At 44.8% G+C, this 16,528-nt stretch overlaps 1 long non-coding RNA gene across 1 annotated transcript in view; it reads left to right on the top strand.

The window, feature by feature from the left end:
• LOC307181416 overlaps positions 1 to 16,119 on the top strand; it is a 267,436-nt gene extending 251,317 nt beyond the window's left edge. The window contains exon 3 of the long non-coding RNA XR_013826736.1: positions 16,064 to 16,119. This is a non-coding gene — a long non-coding RNA (uncharacterized lncRNA). The remainder of the gene's footprint in view (positions 1 to 16,063) is intronic.
• Positions 16,120 to 16,528: the final 409 nt, after the last annotated feature.

Consider the following 16,528-nt stretch of genomic DNA (forward strand, 5'->3'; position numbering starts at 1 on the left):
CACTTCTCCCAAGTGGTTGTTGGCAATTTACATCCCGCCCATCAGCATAACAAGGCTCCCAGTTCTCCTTGGCCTTTCCTGCCTTTCTGGATTTTACCCTTTTTTCAGATGGCCCTTTTGACCAGGGGGAAGTGAGACTTCATTGTAGTGCCAATTTCCTTTGCAAGCTTGCTTGGTTGGCCAAAAAGGGCGTATGCGTTTTTTCCTGAATATATTCAGGAAAAAACGCATACGCCGTTTTTGGCCAAGTGCATCATTGTGGATGTTCTGCCTCTTTTCCTATGCTTTCAATGCAATTCCAGTCTACCTCCTGAAATCGGTCTCCTGCAATTCTGCCCCGCTTTCAAGTCCTCTTGGCAGCCTTACTTCAGTCTATTTTTGGACGATAGCTGTCATTTATAACTCTGCAGGTTTGTGAATTACAGTGCCCCTGAGCTCCTTTCTTCAACTCGCTTTCTTTTGAGCTGGCTGCAACACCGCAGGATGGCTTCAGGCCCTAATCTGGTTCCGGTACGGCACGCTGAGCCTTTGGTTATTTCCTCTTCCTGGTGGGAAATGAGAGTTAAATTTGCCCGTCCAGACACCTCCAGCTAGCCTCTTATTGGTTCTCGCTATTCCTGTTCATCTTCCGCAGAAATTGCAAACTGGGCCAAACAGGAGGTTAAAGGCGCTGACTCTCCAAGTGGGGAGAGTGTTAGTAAAGCGTCTGGAATTTTGCACCCGAGTACCAGGGGAGGAAAACTGAGACATATTTGAACACGTCTCCCGATCACATGGTTGATCATACTCTGGGTTCCACATGCATGTTTTAGCTGAAGGAAGAATACCTAAAACCTGGGTAGTTGAAACGCGTGGAATGGGTACCATGCAATATGACTTCAAAGGGTCTTCATTTGCTCACCGAACCTCTCCAATCCTATCACTGCTGCGTTTATGCCCCTGTACACATGCTTGATTCTCTTTCGGAGACATAGCAATCTATAGGTTTTAAGATACTTACTAGTCAGGTACATTCTTAGGCGTTTAATATGCGGTGTTGAGTCCATTTCGTTGAGCAAGGAGTAGCTCTTGTCTATTCCATATTTGGCTTAAGGAACTTTATCTGTGCTCATTTCAATCTCTGGTTTTATGCAGCACCCCAACTCACCTTTCCCCTTAAGCAAGCATAAGTTGGTTTTCTAAATTTGAGACCCTGTTCTGTTCTGTAATTCAGTTCCTGTGTAGCCAAGTTTCCATTCCGTGTATTACTGATATCTTATGATGTTTCTTTTTCTGTGTGACTTATTTCAGTTAGAATCATCGTACCTGAATCCACTCATTATGCTGCTACGGGCCTGATGACATAGATTTCATTGCTGAGTGATACTGCATTGTACGTAAGTACCACAAGTTCTTTATCCATTTTTCACTTTCTGTGATATTGAACTTGTACGGTAAATGAGGTTCTTGTAAACAGAGGCGTCCCAAATTTTGGGGTGGCTGTGTCTTTTTGATTTTAATTTCCCTAAGCTATAGGACCATAAGTGGAAGTGCCCTAGGCTCTGTTGCTTTGTTTTTTAGATGTTTCAGGAAACACCATACACTTCTCCCGAGTGTCTGTTGGCAATTTACATCCCGCCCATCAGCATAACAAGGCTCCCAGTTCTCCATGGCCTGTCCTGCCTTTCTGGATTTTACACTTTTTTCAGATGGCCCTTTTGACCGGGGGGAAGTGAGACTTCATTGTAGTGCAGATTTCCTTTGCAAGCTTTCTTGGTTGGCCAAAAAGGGCGTATGCGTTTTTTCCTGAATATATTCAGGAAAAAACGCATACGCCCTTTTTGGCCAAGTGCATCATTGTGGACGTTCTGCCTCTTTTCCTATGCTTTCAATGCAATTCCAGTCTACCTCCTGAAATCGGTTTCCTGCAATTCTGCCCCGCTTTCAAGTCCTCTTGGCAGCCTTACTTCAGTCTATTTTTGGACGATAGCTGTCATTTATAACTCTGCAGGTTTGTGAATTACAGTGCCCCTGAGCTCCTTTCTTCAACTCGCTTTCTTGTGAGCTGGCGGCAACACCGCAGGATGGCTTCAGGCCCTAATCTGGTTCCGGCACGGCACGCTGAGCCTTTGGTTAATTCCTCTTCCTGGTGGGAAATGAGAGTTAAATTTGCCCGTCCAGACACCTCCAGCTAGCCTCTGATTGGTTCTCGCTATTCCTGTTCATCTTCCGCAGAAATTGCAAACTGGGCCAAACAGGAGGTTAAAGGGACTGACTCTCCAAGACGGGAGAGTGTTAGTAAAGCATCTGGAATGTTGCACCCGAGTACCAGGGTACGAAAACTGAGACATATTTGAACACGTCTTCCGATCACATGGTTGATCATACTCTAGGTTCCACATGCATGTTTTAGCTGAAGGAAGAATACCTTAAACCTGGGTAGTTGAAACCCGTGGAATGGGTACCATGCAATATGACTTCAAAGGGTCTTCATTTGCTCACCGAACATCTCCAATCCTATCACTGCTGCGTTTATGCCGCTGTACACATGCTTGATTCTCTTTCGGAGACATAGCAATCCATAGGTTTTACGATACTTACTAGTCAGGTACATTCTTAGGCGTTTAATATGGGGTGTTGAGTCCATTTCGTTGAGCAAGGAGTAGCTCTTGTCTATTCCATATTTGGCTTAAGGAACTTTATCTGTGCTCATTTCAATCTCTGGTTTTATGCAGCACCCAAACTCACCTTTCCCCTTAATTAAGCTGAAGTTGGTTTTCTAAATTTGAGACCCTGTTCTGTTCTGTAATTCAGTTCCTGTGTAGCCAAGTTTACATTCCGTGTATTACTGATATCTTATGATGTTTCTTTTTCTGTGTGACTTATTTCAGTTAGAATCATCATACCTGAATCCACTCATTGTGCTGCTAAGGGCCTGATGACACAGATTTCATTGCTGAGTGATATTGCTTTGTAAGTAAATACCACAACTTCTTTATCCATTTTTCACTTTCTGCGATGTTGAACTTGTACTGTAAACGAGGTTCTTGTAAACAGAGCCGTTCCAAACTTTGGGGTGGCTGTGTCTTTTTGATTTTAATTTCCCTAAGCTATAGGACCATAAGTGGCAGTGCCCTAGGCTCTGTTGCTTTGTTTTTTAGATGTTTCAGGAAACACCATACACTTCTCCCCAGTGTCTGTTGGCAATTTACATCCCGCCCATCAGCATAACAAGGCTCCCAGTTCTCCATGGCCTGTCCTGCCTTTCTGGATTTTACACTTTTTTCAGATGGCCCTTTTGACCGGGGGGGAAGTGAGACTTCATTGTAGTGCAGATTTCCTTTGCAAGCTGGCTTGGTTGGCCAAAAAGGGCGTATGCGTTTTTTCCTGAATATATTCAGGAAAAAACGCATACGCCCTTTTTGGCCAAGTGCATCATTGTCGAGTTTCTGACTCTCTTCATATGCTTTCAATGCAATTCCTGTCTACCTCCTGAAATCGGTTTCCTGCTATTCTGCCTTGCTTTCAATGCCTCTTCATAGCCTTACCTCAATATATTTTTTAAAAATAGTTGGCCTTTATAACTCTGCAGGTTTTTGAATTGCAGTGGCCCTTAGCTCCATTTTTTAGCTCTTATTTTTGTGGTCTTGCCCCGTAACCACAGGATTCCTTGAAGCCCTATTTTTCTTCTGGGGCACCTTGCTGTGCCTTTGGTTAATTCTTCTTACTGATGTGATATTAGAGTGACATGTGCCCATTGAAACCGCTACAGCTAGTTTCTCACTGGTTCCCCCTATTCCCATTCATCCTCTGCACTAACTGCAGACTGTGCGATACCAGAACTTAAAGGCATTGACTCCATGTGGGGATGTTGTTAGTAAAGCGGCTGGAATGTCGATCCGGAGCCCCAGGAGAGGAAAAATGAGGTGCATTTTAGAAACCTTTCCCGATCATATGGTATACCAGTCGCTGGGTTTCCCAAGCATGGTTTAGCTGTAGGAAGATTCCCTTCAACCTGGAGTGTTGGGACCCTTGGACTGAGTAGCATGAAGTATTGCATTAAACTTTCGGCAGTTGCTCACCAAAGCTCACCAATCCTGTCAGCCCCAAGTGTCCAGCCTTATGTCTTATCCAGCTGTGGGTTTATATGTGGTCAATCCAGGTTGCATCACAGCCCCTGAGCGAATTTTGTAAGAATTTTTCTCTCTTTCATTGTTTCAGCGTTTTGTTTTTAAAATTTATTTCTATAATGGGGTTTAGCTCCTTTTCACTGCTGTGTTTGTGCCGCTCTGCACACACTTGATTCCCTTATGGAGATATATCAATACATGGGTTTTAAGATTCTTATTCCTCAGATATATTTCTCTGCGGTGTATAGGGTGTGTTGAGGCCTGTTCATTGAGCAAGGTGTAGATCTTGTCTAATACCTATTTGGTTTATTGAACGGTATCTGTGCTAATTTCAAACTCTGGTTTTATGCATCACCCCACCTCTCCTTTCCCCTTAAGCTGACATAAGTGTGTTTTCTAAATGTGAGACACTGTTCTGTTCTGTAATTCATTTCTTGTGCAGCCATATTTACCCTCCCTCTATAAGTGATATCTTATGATATGTTTCTTTTTCTGTTTGACTTATTTCAAGTAGTATTATCGGACCTAAATCCACTCTTTATCCTTCTACTAGCCTTATTACATTGATTTCATGGTGAAGAGATATTCCATTGTACATAAGTACCACATCTTCTTTATCCATTGTTCTCTTTCCTGGGATATTTAAGGTGTACTGAAGTTGAGGTTCTTGTAAACAGAGTAGCCCTAAACTGTGGTGTGCTTGTGTCTTGTTGATTTTTAGACTTCCCTAGATATACTCCCATGATTGGAAGTGTCCTATGCTCTGTAGCTCTGTTTTTTAGATGATTTAGGAACCACCATACACTTCTCCAGAGTGGCTCTTGGCAGTTCACACACTGCCCATCAGCGTATAAAGGCTCCCTGTTCTCCATGGCCTGTCCTGCATTTCTGGTTTTTACAATTTTTTAGGATGGCCCTTTTGACCGGTGGGAAGTGAGACTTCTTTGTTGTGCACATTTGCATTGCTTGCTTGCTTCGTTGCCCATAAAGTGCGTATGCGTTTTTTCCTGGATATAATCAGGAAAAAACGCATACGCCCTTTTGGGCCAACTGCATCATTGTCGAAATTCTGCCGCTTTTCATGTGCGTTAAAGACGAGTCCAATCTATCTCTTGAAATCTGTTTCTTGCAATTCTGTCTTGCATTCAGATCCTCTTCTTTGCCTTACCTCAACATATTTTTGGACGTTAGTTTTCATTTATAACTCTGCAGGTTTGTGAATTGCAGTGACCCTGAGCTCCATTTTTTAAGTTGCTCTTTTGTGAGCTGGCCTCAAACCCGCAGGATTGCTTCAGGCCCTATTTTGGCTCCGGCGAGGCAGGCTGAGCCTTTCTTTAATTCTTATTCTTAATGGGAAATTAGAGTGATATGTGCCCGTCCAAACCCCTACAACTCTTCTCTCATTGGTTCCCCCTCTTCCCGTTCATCCTCCTCACAATTTGCAAAATGTGTGAAACAGAAGTTTAAATGTGCTGATTCTCCAAGTGGGGAGATTCTAAGTAGCGTGGCTGGAATGGTGAACAGGAGCACCAGGAGAGGATAAATGAGGTGCATTTTAGACACATCTCCCGATCACATGGTGTACAGTCCTCTGGGTTTTCCATGCATGTTTTAGCTGTAGGAAGATCCCTTGAACCTGCAGATTTGGGACCCATTGAATGGGTACCAGGTAGTATTACTTTAAAGGGTGTGCATTTCCTCACCCAACCTCACATTTCTCTTAGCGCAAACAGTTTCCAGCCTTATGTCTCATCCTGCTGTGGGTCTAGATGTGTTCAATCCATGTTGCATCACCGTCCCTGAGGAAAAGTTGTAAGAGGTTTTCTCTGTCTCTCTGTCGTTTATTTTTTTCAATTTATTACTATATTGGTTACAGCTGATTTTCAAAGCTCTGTTTCTTGCTGCTGTACATCCACTTGATTCACGTACAGAGAGACATCAATAAATTCTTTTTCAGATTCTTACCAGTCGTATATATTCTTTTCCGGTGACTTGAGTGTGCTGAGTGCAGTTCTTTTAGCTACCGTGTAGGCCTTGTTGATTATCAGTTTGGTATTTGGAATGGTATCTTTGCTAATTTCAACCTCCTGGATGATGCCTCACCCCTCCCCACCTTTCCCGTTTAGCAGCCTTATGCGTGTTTTCTACATATTTGACTATGTTTTTGTTTTGTAATTTATTTCATGTGTAGCCATTTTGGATTCCACCTTTAAGTGATATCTTATGATATGTGTCTTTTTCTTTTTGAATTCTGTCACTTAGAATGATCATACGTAACTCCTCCGGAGTTGTTACAACTGGCCATATTTCATTGATTTCCAGGCTGAATAATATTCCACTCTACCTAAGTACCACATCTCTATCCATTTTTTCCCTCCAGAGACATTTAAGTTATATCCTAGTCGAGGATCTTTTAAACAGAGAGGGGGTAAACATTGGGGTGCCTGTGTCCTCTCGATTTTTGTTTTTCCCAAGATATACGCCCATGAGTGCAAGTGCCCTATGCTCTGTAGCTCATTTTTTAGATGCTTTAGTAAACACAATACACTTCTCCAGAATGGCCGTTGGCAATATACATTTCCACTATAAGTCTCACAGGGCTCCCTCTTCTCGTTGCCCTGTCCTGCGTTTCTGTTGTTTATGCTTTATGAGGATGGCTCTTCTGACTGATGCGAAGTGATATCTTTTGTAGTATTGACTTCCAGTGCCCACCTGTTTGGTTGGCTAAAAAAGTGTATGCCCTTTTCTTGAATATATACAGAAAAGAACGCATACACCCTTTTTGGCCAACTGCAATGTTGGCAATGTTGGCAATGTTCAGCTCCTTTTCTTGTGCTTAATGGCGAGTCCTTTCTACCTCCTCAAATCCCTTTCCTGCCATTCTCCCTTGCTTACAAGTCCTTTTCTCTGACTTTCCTCAAGACATTTTTCAGTGATGGATATTTTCAACTCTGCAGTTTTGTGAATTTTACTGCCCCTGAGTTCCATTGTTCAACTCGTGTTTATGGGAACTGGCCACAAAGCAGCGGGATTTCCTCAAGCCCTATACTGTTTCCATGGGCAACCCTAGCCTTTGGTCAATTCGTCTTCCTGATTGGAAATTAGAGTGACATGTGCCTGTCTGAACACCTAGGACTTGTCTCTCATTGTTCCTCATCCTTCCGCTTCATCCTCTGGACAAATTCCAAACTGTACGCAACAGGATGTTGACAGTGCTGACATCTCCAAGTGGGGAGACTGTTAGTAAAGACGCTGGAGGGGTGAACCCGAGCACCAGGAGATGAGGAGATGAGATGCCTTTTCCAAACTCTTCCCGATCAGACGGTATACCATCCTCTGGGTGTGACAGACATGTTTTAGCAGTAGGAAGAGTCCCATTCATGTAAGGAGAACACCAGGGCTTTTTCAAAATCAGTGTCTCCCCGAAACCCAAACTGGGGAAGTTTTTAAGCTACGGCTACACATATGTTCATTAAGGGCCTTGGGAAGTAGGCAGAGTCCAAACTTTAGATGATTGAAGTCTTCAGGGTCAGAAGCACTCACCACCAGCTTCCCTTAGGCTACACTTTAACTGTCATTGATAGATGATGTCAATAAAAATATCTATTCTTTTTCAGATTATTTCCCCTTATAGGTTATTGCAAAATGTTGAGTGTAGTTCCCTGTGCTATACAGTAGTTCCTTGTTGATGATCTATTTTATACATAGCAGTGTGTATGTGTTCATTCCAAACTGTTAATTTATCCCTCCTCCCACCTTTCCCCTTTGGTAATAATAAATTATAAGATTTTATACTTCTCAGAAATGGGGGAGCTGAAAGAGAGGTATCATTTTCAATGGAAAAGCATTTAAAACAAGATTGAAGGTTTAACCAAGATTATTAGCTGTACATCCTTGGAAAGAAATCACTTCGTTTCTCTAATATTGACCTGACAAATAAGACAAACCTTTTCACTGAACTTGCTTATAAAAAGTGATGGAAATATCAAATGGAAGTGTTAAAAACATCTTATTTTACCCGAGCCTTATACACTGTTCTATGTTAACTACAGTTTGGCTCACACATCTGTTCATTGAGGTTACAATAGTCTCAATTTCTGTTACTGATCCTCCAGAGTGGACCCCAACAAGTGTCCCCCTGCCCAGTGTCATTGGGGCCAACAGATCGAGACTGAGTTTGGTTCACAAGCAAAGGAAACTTTATATTTTGATCAGAGAATGGAGAGGTGAGAGCATGCACTACCCCGTGGGCTGTGGGCTGGGCTGCTGTGTAGAGATCCTGTCAGAGTCAGTGGGAGGGAGGGAGGCGGCGGAGCTCTCGAGGGCCGGGTTGGCTGTAGCTCAGGCTCTATATCGTGGAGTCTGCACTGGGCCCCAGGAGCTGAGGTGTCGACCCAGCCATTCTGCACTAGGAAATCTGGTCTGAAGTGCCGGGTGTGGAACCTCTGCATGCGGGACCCTAGGAGCACGTGAAATTAGACAAAGCACAAAGGATAAAAAAGGTTAGACTTGACTTTATTGCCCAGATTCTATTTTTATCTCCCAGGGATTTTTAATGGGCTTTGCTGGGGACAAACCCCTCCTCTGCCTTTTGTCCCGCTCCTCATTCTTGGAGTGCTGAGGGTGCAGACCCTTCTTCTGTAACTGCTGAGTGCTGAGTTGGGAGCCCTCATACCCTGGGGCGAGGGTCAGAGCTTCTCCCCAGCAGCCTCCCGGTGACGTTGATTGTCCCCAGGACCCCTGCCTCCCTGCTCGTCCACCTGAGCACCAGCATTGGAAGTGTTATAGATTCTAATGACCTTTAAGGGTCCAGGAAAGAGATGTGCAGAGACGCTGTGGGGGCCGGTTTCACCCCGCCCCACATTTGTTCGGCCACCTTAGGCTGACCGTCTCTGCCAGCCTAGATGCTCTGACCAGTAGTCTGCGCTTTCTTCAATTAGGCCCCTGAATTAACGTACAAACAGCACCAGGTGTCAGAGCCCTGCCCGCTCAACTCCCAGACAGTCCAGGGTCAGTGGTGATCAAGGACCATGATGGCTACTGAGTCAACAGCCTTTTGAAGTAAACAGGAGTCCAGCCGGTCTTATTGGCCACCATCATCACGGTGTCTGTAGGCTTTTCTATGGTGACAGTGTGGTATACTGTTCCCCCGCCAAGATTATTAGCTCCCCTCTGGGTGCAGTAAGTCCTGCAAGCAGTAGTCTACTCTTTTGGGACACACTCTTGTTGTTTTATGAGAGAAACTCCAGGTCAAGTGATGTTCACACGAGTCGTCATGGTGCCCTGTTGCCCCCGGTTATCTCTCTGGATGTTGGAGTTGGAGGGCCTCCTCACTCGAGGTCGGTGTGCCCACGGAGCGAACCCTGCAACTTCAGGGCATGGTTGGTGGTTAGGATCACCACGTGGGGTCCTTTTCCCTTAGGAGGGAGGTGGCCTTTTGGGCTGCTGATTTCCAGGTTTTTAGATACCGCCAGTATCTTGGCCAGATGTGGCAGTGGGCCAAGCCCCTTAGTGACCGTAGTTTATCCTACCTGGATGGCATTCTTGCATTGTTCCATTTCAAGTGGTCCCAGTTTTTGCACTAATTCTCCAATGGCGATTCACCTTTCACCGGGAATGTAAAGGTCAAAGGGTTTAGCTAAATTAGGGAGTTCCAGGGCAAGGGTCTGAATTGACTGCTCTTTCCATTCTTGAAAGGCCACTTCTGGATTCTATTCAAAAGGATCATCATCTTTTCCTTTCAGTGTTTCATATGGAGGCCCAGGTAGTAGACTGTGGTTAGGGATCCAGAAGCAGCAAACCCTGGCCTCCCCAGGAACCCCTAAGCTGTCTTCTAGTTTTAGAAAGGGGTAAGGCTGAAAATGGTTTCTTCCCTTTCCTGGGATGGGCTTCTCTGACCTTCTGTGAGAATGAAGCCCAGGCAGGTCACCGCAGTCTGTGATATTTGAGCTTTTTCTTGGACAACTTCTATCCTTTATTGGCTTGGTAGTTCAGAGGCCTCCTTAGTAGGGCTGGTGATCAGAATGTCGTCTGCATATTGAAGGAGGGTTTCCTTTTCCAGAGGTAGAACTTTTAGGTCTTTAGCTAAGCTTTCCCCAAAGATGGTGTGGGAATTTTTGCACCCTTGGGGCCAGACGGCCCGGAAGTATTGTTTTAGTTGTATGTTGAGTCCTGCCACTCACAAGCCAAAATTTCTTGTGACTCTGGGACTAATGGAATACAAAAGAAGGCATCATTGAAGACTAATACAGAATACCATGTCCTGGTGGTTGGTAGAATGACCAGCAGGGTGTAGGAATTAGGAGCAACTGGAGGTATATCCTCGGTGGCTTCACTGACTGTCCTGACATCCTTTACCAGGTCCCCAGCAGCCCATGGGGCTCTCGTGGTCAGACCAATCCCAGAATATGGAGCTCACCTGGGCAGGTACCCCACCCCCACCCCAGCCCACGGGGCTCTCGTGGTCAGGCCCCTCCCAGGATACAGAGCTACCCTTGCGGGTACCGTGGCAGGGCTGGGCACACAGGAACCGTGCACATAGCCCTCATTGCAGAGCACCCCCAGCTCACCTGTCGCTCAGAGCTGACACAGAGCACCTCAGAGCAGGACTTGAACTAACAAACAGCAGCTGCGACAGGTCTGTGACCCTGGGCATCACTCCGTGAGGCCTCCCTCCACCTGGTCTTCCAGAGACTTCCACTGCACCCGGGGCACCAGGCCTCTGTCTCCAACCACCACCCACCCCTCCTCTCCCTGACTCCTGGGTTCCTCTCATTAGGAGAGGGTTTTCTTGAAGTTGTCTCCCACTCATGGGCCAGATAAAATGATTAGAAAACAAGCCAAAGCTGCAGCCCCTTGTCTATCCTGACTCTCAGGAGCCCACACCTGTTCCTTGGACCTGGCCGGTTCAGCAAGTTCCATTTTCTGCAACTGTGAGCCCCTGAGGGGTGATGATTGGCTGACCTGGGCAGCCTTACCGTGCCGGCCAGCCCTCCCCAGGTGTGCCTGGGTTGAGATCAATATAAATACCACTCCAGGCAGCAAGAGCCCCTGCAGCCGTGCCTGACGCCATTTTCTCTGCCCTGTCAGCAGTCTCGGGGCTGGGCTGGTGGGAGGGAGTGAGAGGCCACGGCTTTGTGGGTGGCCCAGTGTGAGTGGGGCTCTGCTGGACTTTCTGCAGCAGTTGCCAGGCTGCCACCTGCTAAAGAAGAGGATGTGTCACCCATACCTGCTGCTGGAATTTCTCCCTGGGCAGAGGTGAGGAAGGAAAAAAGCAGTGGGGGCAGGGACAGGACGGGTATCTCAGGCAGGGAAATGGAAATCTTCCAGAAGAGCACCCAGGGCCAGGACCATCCTGGCTGGCCTGCAGGCACCAAGTCGGCCGGCATGCTGTCACTCATGTGGCTCTATGGCCCTTCCTCTAGGCTTTCAAGTCCTTGTATATATTCAGGTGTTTTACCTGGGACGGGTGGGAATAGTTCAGCAGCAACTGGCCTGGGGCTCAGCTCACGTTTACTCACAGATGCCTCGGCACGGTGCCCCAGCTTTGCAATGAGGACGCTTGTTGCGTGGGGGCTGCTGGCTGAATGGGAGACGATTCCCCACCACTGACCAACTTCAGAATTGTTTACAACTGGAGCAAGTGCCCTGATACGGTTTTCCTCTGTGTAACTGGTGGGTTCTGTGTTTTTTTTCTCTTTTTCGTTTTTGGTTCAAGGTAGATTTTATTCCTCTTTTTTGTATTTACAGATATAAGCATGGAAATAATTTATTCATATAAATACATGTATGTGCAGGGAATAATTGTTTTTTCTGTTTTATTTTTTAAATTTTACTTCTTTTTAATTTTGAATTTTATTTTATATTTTTGTACAGCAGGTTCTTATTGGTTATCTATTTTATACATATAAATGTATACATGCCAATCCCAGTCTCTCAACTCCTCCCACCACCACCCCCCCAACAGCTTTCCCCCCTTGTTGTCCATACGTTTGTTGTCTACATCTGTTGCTCTATTTATGCCTTGCAAAATGGTTAATCTGTACAGTTTTTCTAGGTTCCACATATATGCATGAATATACAAGATTTGTTTTTCTCCTTCTGACTTACTTCACTCTGTATGACAGTCTCTAGATCCATCGACGTCTCTACAAATGACCCAATTTCATTCCTTTTCATGGCTTAGTAATATTCCATTTTATATATGTACCACAGCTTTATGCATTCGTCTGTCTGTGGGCATTTAGGTTGCTTCCATTACCTCGATATTGTAAATAGTGATGCAATGAACATTGCGGTGAATGACTCTTTTTGATTTATGGTTTTGTCTGGGTATATGTCCAGTACTGGGATTGCTGTATCATATGGTAATTCTATTGTTAGTTTCTTAAGAAATTCCATATTGTTCTCCATAATGACTGTATCAATTTATATTCCCAACAATAGTGGAAGAGGGTTCCTTTTCTCCACACCTTTCCAGCATTTTTTGTTTGTAGATTTTCAATGATGCCTATTCTACCAGGTGTGAGGTGATACCTCATTGTTGAATCCATTTCGTTGAGCAAGGGGTAGCTCTTGTCTATTACATATTTGGCTTATGGAACGGTATCTGTGCTAATTTCAAACTCTGCTTTTATGCAGCACCCCAACTCACCTTCCCCCTTAAGCAGGCATAAGTTGGTTTTCTAAACTTGAGACCCTGTTCTGTTTTGTAATTCAGTTCACGTGTAGCCAAGTTCACATTCCGTGTATTAGTGATACCTTATGATGTTTCTTTTTCTGTGTGACTTATTTCACTTAGAATCATCGTGCCTCAATCCACTCATTATGCTGGTACGGGCCTGGTGACATAGATTTCATTGCTGAGTGGTATTCTGTTGTACAGAAGTACCGCAAATTCTTTATCCATTATTTGCTCTCTGGGATATTTAACTTGTGCCGTAGAAGAGATTCCTGTAAAATGAGCCGTCCCAAATTTTGGGGTTGCTGTGTCTTTTTGATATTAATTTCCCTAAGCTATAGGACCATAAGTGGAAGTGCCCTAGGCTCTGTTGCTTTGTTTTTTAGATGTTTCAGGAAACACCATACACTTCTCCCGAGTGTCTGTTGGCAATTTACATCCCGCCCATCAGCATAACAAGGCTCCCAGTTCTCCATGGCCTGTCCTGCCTTTCTGGATTTTACACTTTTTTCAGATGGCCCTTTTGACCGGGGGGAAGTGAGACTTCATTGTAGTGCAGATTTCCTTTGCAAGCTTGCTTGGTTGGCCAAAAAGGGCGTATGCGTTTTTTCCTGAATATATTCAGGAAAAAACGCATACGCCCTTTTTGGCCAAGTGCATCATTGTGGACGTTCTGCCTCTTTTCCTATGCTTTCAATGCAATTCCAGTCTACCTCCTGAAATCGGTTTCCTGTAATTCTGCCCCGCATTCAAGTCCTCTTGGCAGCCTTACTTCAGTCTATTTTTGGACGATAGCTGTCATTTATAACTCTGCAGGTTTGTGAATTACAGTGACCCTGAGCTCCTTTCTTCAACTCGCTTTCTTTTGAGCTGGCCGCAACACCGCAGGATGGCCTCAGGCCCTAATCTGGTTCCGGCACGGCACACTGAGCCTTTGGATATTTCCACTTCCTGGTGGGAAATGAGAGTTAAATTTGCCCGTCCAGACACCTCCAGCTAGCCTCTCATTGGTTCTCGCTATTCCTGTTCATCTTCCGCAGAAATTGCAAACTGGGCCAAATAGGAGGTTAAAGGCGCTGACTCTCCAAGTGGGGAGAGTGTTAGTAAAGCATCTGGAATGTTTCACCCGAGTACCAGGGGAGAAAAACTGAGACATATTTGAACACGTCTCCCGTTCACATGGTTGATCATACTTGGGTTCCACATGCATGTTTTAGCTGAAGGAAGAATACCTTAAACCTGGAGAGTTGAGACCCGTGTAATGGGTACCATGCAATATGACTTCAAAGGGTCTTCATTTGCTCACCGAACCTCTCCAATCCTATCACTGCTGCGTTTATGCCCCTGTACACATGCTTGATTCTCTTTTGGAGACATAGCAATCCATAGGTTTTACGATACTTACTAGTCAGGTACATTCTTACGCGTTTAATATGCGGTGTTGAGTCCATTTCGTTGAGCAAGGAGTAGCTCTTGTCTATTCCATATTTGACTTAAGGAACTTTATCTGTGCTCATTTCAATCTCTGGTTTTATGCAGCACCCAAACTCACCTTTACCCTTAAGCAAGCATAAGTTGGTTTTCTAAATTTGAGACCCTGTTCTGTTCTGTAATTCAGTTCCTGTGTAGCCAAGTTTACATTCCGTGTATTACTGATATCTTATGATGTTTCTTTTTCTGTGTGACTTATTTCAGTTAGAATCATCATACCTGAACCCACTCATTGTGCTGCTAAGGGCCTGATGACATAGATTTCATTGCTGAGTGATATTGCTTTGTAAGTAAATACCACAACTTCTTTATCCATTTTTCACTTTCTGCGATGTTGAACTTGTACTGTGAACGAGGTTCTTATAAACAGAGGCGTCCCAAACTTTGGGGTGACTGTGTCTTTTTGATTTTAATTTCCCTAAGCTATAGGACCATAAGTGGAAGTGCCCTAGGCTCTGTTGCTTTGTTCTTTAGATGTTTCAGGAAACACCATACACTTCTCCCGAGTGTCTGTTGGCAATTTACATCCCGCCCATCAGCATAACAAGGCTCCCAGTTCTCCATGGCCTGTCCTGCCTTTCTGGATTTTACACTTTTTTCAGATGGCCCTTTTGACCGGGGAGAAGTGAGACTTCATTGTAGTGCAGATTTCCTTTGCAAGCTTGCTTGGTTGGCCAAAAAGGGCGTATGCGTTTTTTCCTGAATATATTCAGGAAAAAACGCATACGCCCTTTTTGGCCAAGTGCATCATTGTGGACGTTCTGCCTCTTTTCCTATGCTTTCAATGCAATTCCAGTCTACCTCCTGAAATCGGTTTCCTGCAATTCTGCCCCGCTTTCAAGTCCTCTTGGCAGCCTTACTTCAGTCTATTTTTGGACGATAGCTGTCATTTATAACTCTGCAGGTTTGTGAATTACAGTGCCCCTGAGCTCCTTTCTTCAACTCGCTTTCTTTTGAGCTGGCCGCAACACCGCAGGATGGCTTCAGGCCCTAATCTGGTCCCGGCATGGCACACTGAGCCTTTGGATATTTCCACTTCCTGGTGGGAAATGAGAGTTAAATTTGCCCGTCCAGACACCTCCAGCTAGCCTCTCATTGGTTCTCCCTATTCCTGTACATCTTCCGCAGAAATTGCAAACTGGGCCAAACAGGAGGTTAAAGGGACTGACTCTCCAAGTCGGGAGAGTGTTAGTAAAGCGTCTGGAATGTTGCACCCGAGTACCAGGGGAGGAAAACTGAGACATATTTGAACACGTCTCCCGTTCACATGGTTGATCATATTCTGGGTTCCACATGCATGTTTTAGCTGAAGGATGAATACCTTAAACCTGGAGAGTTGAGACCCGTGGAATGGGTACCATGCAATATGACTTCAAAGGGTCTTCATTTGCTCACCGAACCTCTCCAATCCTATCACTGCTGCGTTTATGCCCCTGTACACACGCTTGATTTTCTTTTGGAGACATAGCAATCCATAGGTTTTAAGATACTTACTAGTCAGGTACATTCTTAGGCGTTTAATATGGGGTGTTGAGTCCATTTCGTTGAGCAAGGAGTAGCTCTTGTCTATTCCATATTTGGCTTAAGGAACTTTATCTGTGCTCATTTCAATCTCTGGTTTTATGCAGCACCCCAACTCACCTTCCCCGTTAAGCAATCATAAGTTGGTTTTCTAAACTTGAGACACTGTTCTGTTTTGTAATTCAGTTCATGTGTAGCCAAGTTCACATTCTGTGTATTAGTGACACCTTATGATGTTTCTTTTCTGTGTGACTTATTTCAGTTTGAATCATCATACCTGAATCCACTCATTATGCTGCTACGGGCCTTATGACATAGATTTCATTGCTTAGTGATATTGCATTGTACGTAAGTACCACAAGTTCTTTATCCATTTTTCACTTTCTGCGATATTGAACTTGTACGGTAAACGAGGTTCTTGTAAACAGAGGCGTCCCAAACTTTGGGGTGGCTGTGTGTTTTTGATTTTAATTTCCCTAAGCTATAGGACCATAAGTGGAAGTGCCCTAGGCTCTGTTGCTTTGTTTTTTAGATGTTTCAGGAAACACCATACACTTCTCCAGAGTGGCTGTTGGCAATTTACATCCCGCCCATCAGCATAAGAAGGCTCCCAGTTCTCCATGGCCTGTCGTGCCTTTATGGATTTTACACTTTTTTCAGATGGCCCTTTTGACCGGGTGGAAGTGAGACTTCATTGTAGTGCAGATTTCCTTTGCAAGCTTGCTTG

This window comes from Stenella coeruleoalba (genome assembly GCF_951394435.1).
Source record: "Stenella coeruleoalba genome assembly, contig: scaffold_132, whole genome shotgun sequence".
NCBI lineage: Eukaryota > Metazoa > Chordata > Mammalia > Artiodactyla > Delphinidae > Stenella > Stenella coeruleoalba.